This window comes from Triticum aestivum, chromosome 7D, assembly GCF_018294505.1.
Source record: "Triticum aestivum cultivar Chinese Spring chromosome 7D, IWGSC CS RefSeq v2.1, whole genome shotgun sequence".
NCBI lineage: Eukaryota > Viridiplantae > Streptophyta > Magnoliopsida > Poales > Poaceae > Triticum > Triticum aestivum.
The window spans coordinates 262,205,896-262,219,470 of NC_057814.1; positions in this window are offsets into that span (position 1 = coordinate 262,205,896).

Here is a 13,575-nt window from a genome sequence, read left to right on the forward strand (position 1 = left end):
TATATTACACTGTGTTTCTATTCCTATGTATGCTACCGAGCTAGGAGTTGATCCTCAGGCCGATTTCACGACCTGAGTCTCAGAAGCTACTAGGATCAGCGGTTTCATATTTTCCTTCAGGTGCATCTCGGATTTTCGGCCGATAGACACCTTGAGGGCTACTGGAAATACATCTCGTCAGCAAATAAATTTATACGCATCGGAAATAAAATCCGTAAACAATCAGCCCAAGCCTGAGGTGGTGCATCACCTTGGAAGCAGTCCGATATAAAGCTCGGATGCAAGCGGCTGGCTCTATAGAGGGCATTTCCGGCATTAAGCTCGGCTAACTTCCTTTAAACTTCTTCAAACCAAGGTGATCTATGACACCTCGGATGCAGTTCGGCGTTGGAGTTCGACTATAACAATACTCTTTGGATATAGTTCGGCGTTGGAGCTCGGATACATTCCGGCGTTGGAGCTCGGAAACGGTCCGACGTTGGTGCTCGGCTACAAAAGATACCTCGAATGCAGTCCGGCGTTGGAGCTCGGATGCAAGAGGACACTGCCGCCCGGGAACAACTTCAAACCCGTGGTGTGGCGTAAAAATAACAGGGCATTGATAAAGGCCGGGAACTTAAAGGGGCTCCTCGGATACCTGACGTGTAAACTCTTCGGATGCACTTCGGCAATCCTCAAGATCGAAGATGAGAAGATTTGTTGAACCAGTTTTCAAGACCGACGACCGAAGATGAAGAACAGTTCGGAAGAATCGAGGAGTATCCCCAACTTGAAGACCGGTTCAGGGGGCTACTGACGGTGTCCTGGACTAGGGGGTACTCACCACGTCGTCTCCTGACCAGCTGGATCGGTCCAAGGACACCCTTGGCGGTTCACTATTGGGCCAGCTCAGACAGCCCATGCCAAATACAAGGAGGATTCTACAAGACTTGGTGCCCAAGACAAGGACTCCTCTAAACCCTAGGCCTATGGTGCATATATAAACCGAGGCCAGGCTAGTCAATAGACAATCTCCTATTCATTACTACAATCTCGTGGTAGATACATGTACTCTGTACTACACCCATATGAATACAATCAAAAGCAGCATGTAGGGTATTATCTCATCAAGAGAGCCCGAAGATGGGTAAAACCCCGTGTACATGTTACCATCGCTCCCAGACGCCTAGCTTAGGACCCCTACTACGAGATACGCCGGATATTGAGCCGACAGGCACAACCCACCAGGGCGCGCCAGGAGGCCCAGGCGCACCCTGGTGGGTTTTGCCCACCTCGGGTGCCCCCCGGACCGCCTCTTTTCTCTATAAATACCCCAATTTTTCTAGAATCCTAGAAGCATCGACGAAATATTCATCCAGCTGTCGCAGAGTCCAGAACCACCAGATCCAATATAGACACCATCTCGGATGGGGTTCACCACCTCCATTGGTGCCTCTCCGATGATGCGTGAGTAGTTCTTTGTAGACCTTTGGGTCCGTAGTTAGTAGCTAGATGGCTTTCTCTCTCTTGCTGAATTTTCAATACAATGGTCTCTATGAGATCCATATGATGTAACTCTTTTGCGGTGTGTTTCTTGGGATCGATGAACTTTGAGTTTATGACTAGATCTATCTTTTTATACCCATGAAAGTTATTTGAGTTTCTTTGATCTCTTATATGCATGATTGCTTATAGCCTCGTATTTCTTCTCCGATATTTGGGTTTTGTTTGGCCAACTTGATCTATTTATCTTGCAATGGGAAGAGGTGCTTTGTAGTGGGTTCGATCTTACGGTGCTTGATCCCAGTGACAGAAAGGGAAACGACACGTATGTATCGTTGCTACTAAGGATAAAACGATGGGGTCTATCTCTACATAGATAGATCTTGTCTACATCATGTCATCGCTCTTATTGCATTACTCCGTTTTTCCATGAACTTAATACACTAGATGTTGGGGAACGTAGCAATAATTCAAAATTTTCCTACGTGTCACCAAGATCAATCTAGGAGATGCTAGCAACAAGAGAGAGGGAGTGCATCTTCATACCCTTGAAGTTCGCTAAGCGGAAGCGTTACAAGAATGCGGTTGATGGAGCGTACTCGCGGCGATTCAAATCGCAGAAGATCCGATCTAGCGCCGAACGGACGGCGCCTCCCTGTTCAACACACGTACAGCCCGGGGACGTCTCCTCCTTCTTGATCCAGCAAGGGGAGAGGAGAAGTTGAGGGAGAACGCCAGCAGCAGGACGGCGTGGTGGCAATGGAGCTCGTGTTTCTCCGGTAGAGCTTCGCTAAGCACTACGGAGGAGGAGGAGTTGGAGGAGGAGAGGGCTGCGCCTTGCCAGGGGTGCGGCTGCCCTCCCACCCTCCCTATATTTATAGGGGCAAGGGAGAGGGGGGCCGGCCCCCTCCAGATGGATCTAGAGGAGGAGGCGGCGGCCAGGGGAAACCATAGATGGGTTTGGGCGCCCCCACCCCCTAGGAAATTTGCCCCCCAAGCCGGGAGGGGCGCCTGCCCTAGGGGTGGCGCCCCACCTCTCCTGGTTACGTGAGAGGGGTTGGGAGGGGCGCACAACCCCTAAATGGGCTGGTTTGCCCCTTCCCCTTGGCCCATAAGGCCCCCCAACGCTTGCCGGGGCCTCCGAAACCCCTATCGGACATGCTGGCCATAGCCTGGTACCCCCGGAACAATTCCGGACTCCAATACCCTTCGTCCAATATAACGATCTTCACCTCTGGACCATTCCGGAGCTCCTCTTCATGTCCGGGATCTCATCCGGGACTCCGAACAACCTTCGGTAACCACATACTATTTCCTATAACAACTCTAGCGTCACCGAACCTTAAGTGTGTAGACCCTACGGGTTCGGGAACCATGCAGACATGACCGAGACACCTCTCTGGCCAATAACCAATAGCGGGATCTGGATACCCATATTGGCTCCCACATGTTCCACGATGATCTCATCGGATGAACCACGATGTCGGGGATTCAATCAATCCCGTATACAATTCCCTTTGTCCATCGGTATGTTACTTGCCCGAGATTCGGTCGTCGGTATCCCAATACCTCGTTCAATCTCGTTACCGGCAAGTCTCTTTACTCGTTCCGTAACGCATGATCCCATGGCTAACTCCTTAGTCACATTGAGCTCATTATGATGATGCATTACCGAGTGGGCCCAGAGATACCTCTTTGTCATACGGAGTGACAAATCCCAGTCTAGATTTGTGCCAACCCAACAGACACTTTCGGAGATACCTGTAGTGCACCTTTATAGCCACCCAGTTACGTTGTGACGTTTGGTACACCCAAAGCATTCCTACGGTATCCGGGAGTTGCACAATCTCATGGTCTACGGAAATGATACTTGACATTGAAAAGCTCTTAGCAAACGAACTACACGATCTTGTGCTACGCTTAGGATTGGGTCTTGTCCATCACATCATTCTCCTAATGATGTGATCCCGTTATCAATGACATCCAATGTCCATGGTCTGGAAACCATAACCATCTATTGATCAACGAGCTAGTCAACTAGAGGCTTACTAGGGACATGTTGTGGTCTATGTATTCACACATGTATTACGGTTTCCAGTTAATACAATTATAGCATGAACAATAGACAATTATCATGAACAAGGAAATACAATAATAACCATTTTATTATTTCCTCTAGGGCATATTTCCAATAGTCTCCCACTTGCACTAGAGTCAATAATCTAGTTCACATCACTATGTGATTGTAATGAATCCAACACCCATGGGGTTTGTTCATATCTCGCTTGTGAGAGAGGTTATTAGTCAACGGGTCTGAACCTTTCAGATCTGTTGTGCTTTAGAAATCTCTATGTCATCTTGTAGATGTAGCGACCATGCGCTACTTGGAGCTATTCCAAATAACTGCTCTACTATACGAATCCAGTTTACTACTCAGAGTCATCCGGATTAGTGTCAAAGTTTGCATCGACGCAACCCTTTATGACGAACTCTTTTACCACCTCCATAATCGAGAAAATTCCTTAGTCCACTAGTTACTAAGGATAAGTTCGACCGCTGTCATGTGATCCATTCCTGGATCACTATTGTACCCCTTGACTAACTCATGGCAAGGCACACTTCAGGTGCGGTACACAGCATAGCATACTGTAGAGCCTACGTCTTAAGCATAGGGGACGACCTTCGTCCTTTCTCTCTCTTCTGCCGTGGTCAGGTCTTGAGTCTTACTCAATACTCACACCTTGTAACACAGCCAAGAACTCCTTTGCTGATCTATTTTGAACTCCTTCAAAATCTTGTCACGTTATGTATTCATTTGAAAGTACGATTAAGCGTTTTTGATCTATCCTTATAGATCTTGATGCTCAATGTTCAAGCAGCTTAATCTAGGTTTTCCATTGAAAAACACTTTTCAAATAACCCTGTATGCTTTCCAGAAATTCTACATCATTTCTGATCAACAATATGTTAGCAACATATACTCATCAAAAATTCTATAGTGCTCCCAGTCACTTCTTTGGAAATACGAGTTTCTAATAAACTTTCTGAAAACCCAAAATCTTTGATCATCTCATCAAAGTCTACATTCCATCTCCGAGATGCTTACTCCAGTCCTTAGAAGGATTGCTGGAGCTTTGCATACTTGTTAGCATCTTTCAGGATTGACAAAACCTTCTGGTTGTATCACATACAACCTTTCCTCAAGAAAATCGTCGAGGAAACAATGTTTTGACATCCTATCTGCAAGATTTCATAAATAATGCAGTAACTGATAATATAATTCCAACAGACTCTTAGCATCGCTACGAGTGAGAAAGTCTCATCGCAGTCAACTCCTTGAACTTGTCGGAAAACATCTTAACGACAAGTTGAGCTTTCTTAATGGTGACACTTACCATCATTGTCTGTCTTCCTTTTAAAATCCATCTGCACCCAACAGCCTTACGACCATCAAGTAGTTCTTCCAAAGTCTATACTTTGTTTTTATACATGGATCCTCTCTCGGATTTTATGGCCTCGAGCCATTCGTCAGAATCTGGGCCCACCATCGCTTCTCCATGGCTCGTAGGTTCATTGTTGTCTAGCAACATGACTTCCAAGAAAGGATTACGTACCACTCTGAAGTAGCATGCATCCTTGTCGTCCTACGAGGTTTGGTAGTGACTTGATCCGAAGTTTCATGATCACTATCATGAGCTTCCACTTCAATTGGTGTAGGTGCCACAGGAACAACTTCCTGTGCGCTGCTACACACTAGTTGAAGTGATGGTTCAATAACCTCATCAAGTCTCCACCATCCTCCCATTCAATTCTTTCGAGAGAAACTTTTCCTTGAGAAAGGACCCGTTTCTAGAAACAATCACTTTTTCTTCCAGATCTGAAATAGGAGGTATACCCAACTATTTTGGGTATTCTATGAAGATGCATTTATCTGCTTTGGGTTCGAGCTTATCAGCCTGAAACTTTTTCACATAAGCGTCGCAGCCCCAAACTTTTAAGAAACGACAGCTTAGGTTTCTCTAAACCATAGTTCATACGGTGTCGTCTCAACGGAATTGCGTGGTGCCCTATTTAAAGTGAATGCAGATGTCTCTAATTCCTAGCCCATAAACGATAGCGGTAATTCGATAAGAGACATCATGGTATGCACCATATCCAATAGGGTGCAGTTATGATGTTCAGACACACCATCACACTATGGTGTTCCAGGCAGTATTAGTTGTGAAACAATTTCCACAATGTCTTAATTGTGTGCCAAACTCGTAACTCAGATATTCATCTCTATGATCATATCACACACATTTTATCCTCTTGTCACGACGATCTTCAACTTCACGCTGAATTTACTTGAACCTTTCAATAATTCAGACTTGTGTTTCATCAAGTAAATATACTCAGCATCTACTCAAATCATCTGTGAAGTAAGAACATAACGATATCCACTGCGTGCCTCAGCACTCATTGGACTGCACACATCAAAATGTATTACTTCCAACAAGTTGCTTTCTTGTTCCATCTTACTAAAAATGAGGCCTTTCAGTCATCTTGCCCATGTGTTATGATTTGCATGTATCAAGTAATTCAAAATCAAGTGAGTCCAAACGATCCATCTGTATGGAGTTTCTTCATGCATATCTACCAATAGACATGGTTCGCATGTCTCAATCTTTTAAAAATGAGTGAGTCCAAAGATCCATCAACATGGAGCTTCTTCATGCGTTTTATACCAATATGACTCAAATGGCAGTGCCACTAGTATGTGGTACTATCATTACTATTTTATATCTTTTGGCATGAACATGTGTATCACTACGATCGAGATTCAATAAACCATTCATTTTAGGTGCAAGACCATTGAAGGTATTATTCAAATAAACAGAGTAACCATCATTCTCCTTAAATGAATTACCATATTGCGATAAACATAATCCAATCATGTCTACGCTCAACGCAAACACCAAATAACAATTATTTAGGTTTAATACCAATCCCGATGGTAGAGGGAGCGTACGATGTTTGATTACATCAACCTTGGAAACACTTCCAACACATATCGTCATCTCACCTTTAGCTAGTGTCCGTTTATTCCGTAGCCTTTTATTTCGAGTTACCAACACTTGGCAACCGAACCGGTATCTAATACCCTGGTGCTACTAGGAGTACTAGTAAAGTACACATTAATATAATGTATATCCAATATACTTCTGTCGACCTTGCCAGCCTTCTCATCTACCAAGTATCTAGGGTAGTTCTGCTTCAGTGACCGTTCCCCTCATTACAGAAGCACTTAGTCTCGGGTTTGGGTTCAACCTTGGGTTTCTTCACTAGAGCAGCAACTGATTTGCCGTTTCATGAAGTATCCCTTCTTTCCCTTGCCCTTCTTGAAACTAGTGGTTTTACTAACCATCAAAAATTGATGCTCCTACTTGATTTCTACTTTCGCGGTGTCAAACATCGCGAGTTTCTCAAGGATCATCATGTCTATCCCTGATATGTTATAGTTCATCACGAAGCTCTAATAGCTTGGTGGCAGTGACTATGGAGAACCATCAGTATCTCATCTGGAAGATTAACTCCCACTCGATTCAAGCGATTGTAGTACTCAGACAATCTGAGCACATGCTCAACGATTGAGCTTTTCTCCCTTAGTTTGCAGGCTTAAGAAACTTGTCAGAGGTCTCATACCTCTTGACATGGGCACTAGTATGAAATCCCAATTTCAGTCTTTGGAACATCTCATATGTTCTGCGACGTTTCAAAAACATCTTTGGCGCCTCAATTCTAAACCGTTAGCATTACGCACTGAACTATCACGTAGTCATCAAAACGTGTATGTCAGATGTTCGCAACATCCACAGACGACGCTCGAGGTTCAGCACACCGAGCGGTGCATTAAGGACATAAGACTTCTGCGCAGCATTGAGGACAATCCTCAGTATACGGACCCAGTCCGCATAATTGCTACTGTCAACTTTCAACTAAATTTTCTCTAGGAACATATCTTAAACAGTAGAACTAAAGCGCAAGCTACGACATAATTTGCAAAGACCTTTTGACTATGTTCATGATAATTAAGTTCATCTGATTATTTAATGAACTCCCACTTAGATAGACATCCCTCTAGTCATCTAAGTGATACATGATCCGAATCGACTAGACCGTGTCCGATCATCGCGTGAGACGGACTAGACATCAACGGTGAACATCTCCATGTTGATCGTATCTACTATACGACTCATGTTCGACCTTTCGGTCTCTTGTGTTCCGAGGCCATGTCTGTACATGCTAGGCTCGTCAAGTCAACCTAAGTGTTTCGCACGTGTAAATCTGGCTTACACCCGTTGTATGCGAGCGTTAGAATCTATCACACCCGATCATCACATGGTGCTTCAAAACAACGAACCTTCGCAACGGTGCACAGTTAGGGGGAACACATCTCTTGAAATTTTAGTGAGGGATCATCTTATTTATGCTACCGTCGTTCTAAGCAAATAAGATGTAAACATGACAAACATCACATGCAAATCATAAAGTGACATGATATGGCCAATATCATCTTGCGCCTTTTTGATCTCCATCTTCGAGGCACAGCATGATCACCTTCGTCACCGGCATGACACCATGATCTCCATCATCATGATCTTCATCATCGTGTCTTCATGAAGTTGTCTCACCAACTATTACTTCTACTACTATGGCTAACGGTTAGCAATAAAGTAAAGTAATTACATGGCGTTTTTCATTGACACGCAAGTCATACAATAAATTAAGACAACTCCTATGGCTCCTGCCGGTTGTCATACTCATCGACATGCAAGTCGTGATTCCTATTACAAGAACATGATCAATCTCATACATCACATATATATAATTCATCACATCCTTTTGGCCATATCACATCACATAGCATACCCTGCAAAAACAAGTTAGACGTCCTCTAATTGTTGTTGCATGTTTTACGTGGCTGCTATGGGTTTCTAGCAAGAACGTTTCTTACCTACGCAACATCCACAACGGTGATATGCCAATTGCTATTTACCCTTCATAAGGACCCTCTTCATCAAATCCGATCCGACTAAAGTGGGAGAGACAGACACCCGCTAGCCACCTTATGCATCAAGTGCATGTCAGTCGGTGGAACCTGTCTCACGTAAGAGTACGTGTAAGGTCGGTCCGGGCCGCTTCATCCCACAATGCCGCCGAATCAAGATAAGACTAGGAACGGTAAGCAAATTGAACAAATCATAGCGCACAACTACTTTGTGTTCTACTCGTGCATAGAATCTACGCATAGACCTAGCACATGATGCCACTATTGGGGAACGTAGCAATAATTCAAAAATTTCTTACGTGTCACCAAGATCAATCTAGCAGATGCTAGCAACGAGAGAGAGGGAGTGCATCTTCATACCCTTGAAGATCGCTAAGCGGAAGCGTTACAAAAACGCGGTTGATGGAGTCATACTCGCCGTGATTCAAATCGCGGAAGATCCGATCTAGCGCCGAACGGACGGCGCCTCCGCGTTCAACACACGTACAGCCCGGGGACGTCTCCTCCTTCTTGATCCAGCAAGGGGAGAGGATAAGTTGAGGGAGAACTCCAGCAGCACGACGGCATGGTGGCAATGGAGCTCGTGGTTCTCCGGCAGAGCTTCGCTAAGCACTACGGAGGAGGAGGAGTTGGAGGAGGAGAGGGCTGCGCCTTGCCAGGGGTGCGGCTGCCCTCCCACCCTCCCTCTATTTATAGGGGCAAGGGAGAGGGGGGTCGGCCCCCTCCAGATGGATCTAGAGGAGGCGGCGGCGGCCAGGCGAAACCCTAGATGGGTTTGGGCGCCCCCACCCCTAGGAAACTTGCCCCCCAAGCCGGGAGGGGCGGCTGCCCTAGGGGTGGCGCCCCCACCTCTCCTGGTTATGTGAGAGGGGTTGGGAGGGGTGCACAGCCCCTTAGTGTGCTGGTTTGCCCCTTACCCTTGGCCCATAAGCCCCCCCCCCCAACGCTTGCCGAGGCCTCCGAAACCCCTTTCGGACATGCTGGCCATAGCCTGGTACCCCCGGAACAATTCCGGACACCAATACCCTTCGTCCAATATACCGATCTTCACCTCCGGACCATTCTGGAGCTCCCCGTCATGTCCAGGATCTCATCCGGGACTCCGAATAACCTTCGGTAACCACATACTATTTCCCATAACAACTCTAGCGTCACCGAACCTTAAGTGTGTAGACCCTACGGGTTCGGGAACCATGCAGACATGACCGAGACACCTCTCCGGCCAATAACCAATAGTGGGATCTGGATACCCATATTGGCTCCCACATGTTTCACGATGATCTCATCGGATGAACCACGATGTCGGGGATTCTGTATACAATTCCCTTTGTCCATTGGTATGTTACTTGCCCGAGATTCGATCGTCGGTATCCCAATACCTCGTTCAATCTTGTTACCGGCAAGTCTCTTTACTCGTTCCGTAACGCATGATCCCGTGGCTAACTCCTTAGTCACATTGAGCTCATTATGATGATGCATTACCGAGTGGGCCCAGAGATACCTCTCCGTCATACGGAGTGACAAATCCCAGTCTCGATTCGTGCCAACCCAACAGACACTTTCGGAGATACCTGTAGTGCACCTTTATAGCCACCCAGTTACGTTGTGACGTTTGGTACACCCAAAGCATTCCTACGGTATCCGGGAGTTAAACAATCTCACGGTCTAAGGAAACGATACCTTACATTAGAAAATCTCTTAGCAAACGAACTACACGATCTTGTGCTATGCTTAGGATTGGGTCTTGTCCATCACATCATTCTCCTAATGATGTGATCCCTTTATGAATGACATCCAATGTCCATGGTCAGGAAACCATAACCATCTATTGATCAACGAGCTAGTCAACTAGAGGCTTACTAGGGACATGTTGTGGTCTATGTATTCACACATGTATTACAGTTTCCAGTTAATACAATTATAGCATGAACAATAGACAATTATCATGAACAAGGAAATACAATAATAACCATTTTATTATTGCCTCTAGGGCATATTTCCAACACTAGATGCATGTTGGATAGCGGTCGATGTGTGGAGTAATAGAAGTAGATGCAGGCAGGAGTCGGTCTACTAATCTTGGACGTGATGCCTATATAATGATTATTGCCTGGATATCATCATAATTATTTGAAGTTCTGCCCATCAGTAATTTGTTCACCCACCGTTTGCTATTTTTCTCGAGAGAAGCCACTAGTGAAACCTACGGCCCCCGGGTCTTTCTTCTCATATATTTGCCTTCGCGATCTACTTTTCTCTTGCATTTATTTTTAGATCTATTAAACCAAAAATACAAAAATACCTTGCTGTGTTTTATTTCTATTTATTTTATTTGTGATCTATCTATAAATTTACTACAAATTTATCTCACGTCCGTTTGCCTATCTTGAGGCGCCGTACCCCGGAAGGGATTGACAACCCCTTTAACACGTCGAGGTGCGAGGATTTGTTATCTGTGTGCACGGGCTGTTTACGTTGTGTTGCTTGGTTCTCCTACTAGTTCAATAACCTTGGTTTCATATCTGAGGGAAATACCTACCGCAGTTGTGCTGCATCATCCCTTCCTCTTTGGGGCGACGTAGCTTCAAGCGACATCAAAAGGAATTTTTGGCGCTGTTGCCGGGGAGGATCTTCAACATATACCATGTTCCTAATCAAATATCTCATCTCCTTGCAATTTACATTATCTGCCATTTGCCTCTCATTTTCCTCTCCCCCACTTCGCAAAAAATTGTCGTCTTATTCGCCTCTTTTTTTCCGTTCGCCGTTTTCTTGCCAGATCTCTCTTTGTGTGCAATCTTTTTTGTCGTTACAATCGTTATGGATAGTTCTTCCTCTATTGCTTGCACTCCTGAGAACGAGTTTCTCAGCTTTAAACGAAGGGGAGGAGAAAATTTAAAAGATGCTCGGTATAGAATTTGCAATGCTCATAATAGATCTATCCGTAAGCAATCTACCGTTGTTCTTCTTCACTGTTTTTATGTTGGCATCACCACTTGGTATAGATTCGTCCTTGATATGATTACCGGTGGAAATTTCTTGATGTGTCCATCTCTTGATGCTTTTAATGCTATGGGAAATTTAGTGGGATCCCCACCTCTCTTGATTAATGAAACAACTTTGACTCTTGAGCATGTTATGGAAAGACTAGATGCTATTGAGAAGAAAATGCTCACCGAAGATCATATGGAAATTATAGATAAAAAGTTGCATAATTTTGCCACTAATATTGGGTCAAAAGCGGGAGATATTTTTAAGTTGTTAAAAGAGAAGGGTACCATAATCCATGAAAGAATAGAAGAAAGTCCGTCTCGGATTGATAAATTAGAAGAAATCTTTAGTAATCTAAGCACGGCTTTTGTTTCCACTAAAACTATCAAGAAAACTCCTGTAAAGAGTGGTAGATCCAAGAACAAGGGTGCAACTTCTAGTAATAGTAATAAAGGAGATCTTAAGATGATTAGTATTCACCCTGATTTTGTTGAAGTGATAAGAGATCCTTTTTGCAAGAATGAATTCTTTCAATTTATTCCCTGGAGTATTGTTATTGAAGATCTTTATGCGAAATATCTGAAGGATTCTAAGTGTTTGATTGAGGAGTTGGATAAAGATGACAAAATATAGATCCTTGCTTTATGCCTAGCTAAGGGCGTAAAACTATAGCGCTTGTTGGGAGGCAACCCAATGAATAAATTTTATTTTTGCTTTTTTGCTTTCTGTTCTTGAGTGTTAGGACAATTATGCTACTGTTATGATTGTGTTTTTTGTGAGTGTTTGTGCCAAGTAGAACCGATAGGATTCTTGGATGATAGTTGTTTGATCTTGCTGAAAAAGACCGAAACTTTGCGGTCACGAAAACAATTCTCATTTTTTATCAGAAAGAGCTTTTTCCCTGATTCTTTTTGCAGAAGATTAATATACAAATTACTCAGGTCTTCCTATTTTTTTCAGAATTTTTGGCGTTCCATAAGTGTTCGAAAAAGTTAGATTGCTACAGACTGTTCTGTTTTGATAGATTCTGTTTTCTTTGTGTTGTGTGCTTGTTTTGATGGCTCTATGGTTTTTTCTTTGATGAGTTTTTGCCATAGAAAAGTTGGAATACAGTAGATATAATACAAAAACAAAATATGAATTGGTTTGATACAGTACTTATAGTAGTGGTTTGCTTTCTTATACTAACGGATCTCATGAAGGTTTTGTTGAGTTTTGTGTGATTGAAGTTTTCAAGTTTTGGGTTATCTTACGATGGACGAAGGAAGGATGGAAGAGCCTAAGCTTGGGGATGCTCCGGCATCCCAAGCTATTATCCGAAAAATGAGCAACCAACTGAGCTTGGGGATGCCCCCCCGAGTGGCATCCCCGCTTTCTTCCAACGATCATCGATATTTTACTCGAAACTAAATTTTTATTCGTCAAATGATATGTGTTTTGCTTGGAGTGTCTTGTATGATATGAGTCTTTGCTTGTTTTATTTTGTGTTTTAAGTCATCAACCCTTGCTGGACACACCTATTTGAAGAGCCAAAATTATGTCATGACTTATTAGAATTGCTCTCTATGCTTCACTTAAATTTTTATGAGCAATGGACTTGCTCTAGTGCTTCACTTATATCTTTTTGAGCACGGTGTGCTTAGTATTTTTGAAGAAATGCTCTCTTGCTTCACTTAGATTAATTTGAGAGTTAGTAAAATTTTCAAGAAATTCTCTCTTGCCTCACTTAAATTATTTTGAGAGAAAGAAAAATTATGCTCATGATATTCACTTATATTTGTTTGAGCTTATGAAAAGCAACACATGAAAATTAGTCCCAAAGTGATAGATATCCAAGAAGGATATAATAAAAACTTTCATGAAGATCATTGGACAAAAAAACTTGATTCTTAGTAATAGTTTTGAGATATGATGATGTGATATGTGAGTTATGTTGATGAGTAATTATGCTTTAGTAAGAATATTGGTGTTAAGGTTTGTGATTCCCTATGCAAGCACGAAAGTCAATAGTCATGCAATGAAATTATATCCTACTTGTGGTGCATTATTCG